The following is a 998-nucleotide window of genomic DNA, read 5'->3' as shown; positions in this document are numbered from 1 at the left end:
GCAATTGCGGCTAATCAAAATCCTGCTCCATGTACTATGTATGACTATGCTAAACCTTCTTTAACTGGAACTGAGTCAAGTATAGTTAGATTTGCTACTGCTACAAATAATTTCGAGCTGAAACCTAACACAATTCAGATGATACAGTAGTTTGTTCAGTTTGATGGTTTGTAGGATGAGGATCCCAACACTCACTTGGTGAATTTTCTGGAGTTTTGCGACACTTTCAAAATTAATGGCGTTTCTGATGTGGTTATTCCCTTTTTCACTGAGAAACAAAGCTAAACAGTGGTTGAACTCGTTACCACGAGGGTCCATCACTACTTGGGAACAAATGACCGAAAAATTTCTACTAAAATATTTTCCGCTGCCTAAAACGGCTAAGTTACGTAATGATATCTCTTCTTTTGTGCAGATGGACTTAGAAACACTTTACAATGCATGGGAGAGATACAAGGATCTATTGTGAAGGTGCCCTCACCATGGGTTACCTCTATGGCTGCAAGTTCAAACGTTTTACAATGGTGTGAATCCCTCGACAAGACAATTGATTGACGCAGCTGCTAGAGGAACCATCAACAACAAAACACCTGAAGAGGCTTATGAATTCATTGAAGAAATGTCACTGAATAACTATCAGTGGCATGTCATGAGGACTAAGCCAACAAAAATAGTCGGCGTTTATAACGTCGACTCAGTTACTATACTGTCAAATCAGGTAGAACTTCTCAATAAAAAGATTGATGGTTTACTTGGTTCTACATAGGTACATCCAGTAATGAGGTGTGACTCAAGTGGAGGAGGTGTGCATGCAGAATATCAATCCTTTAATCCTACAACCGAAGAGGAACAAGTCAACTATATGGTTAATAATAACTTTAGATCTCAAAATAACCCATACAATAATACTTATAATGCAGGTTGGAGAAACCACCCAAATTTCTCTTGGGGTGGTCAAGGGAATAAAAAGCCACAACATCCTCAGGGTTTTCAACGGC

The 998-nt window shown here is 39.1% G+C and overlaps 1 non-coding gene across 1 annotated transcript; it reads right to left on the bottom strand.

Moving 5' to 3' along the window:
• Positions 1-382: 382 nt before the first annotated feature.
• On the bottom strand, positions 383-489 carry LOC121208712 (small nucleolar RNA R71). The gene has a single exon (XR_005903842.1). It is a non-coding gene; the product is annotated as a small nucleolar RNA R71 (small nucleolar RNA).
• Between the last annotated feature and the right edge of the window lie 509 nt (positions 490-998).

Source organism: Gossypium hirsutum, chromosome A10 (genome assembly GCF_007990345.1).
Source record: "Gossypium hirsutum isolate 1008001.06 chromosome A10, Gossypium_hirsutum_v2.1, whole genome shotgun sequence".
NCBI classification, from domain to species: Eukaryota; Viridiplantae; Streptophyta; class Magnoliopsida; order Malvales; family Malvaceae; genus Gossypium; species Gossypium hirsutum.
This window is presented reverse-complemented; position numbering and strand designations above follow the sequence as displayed.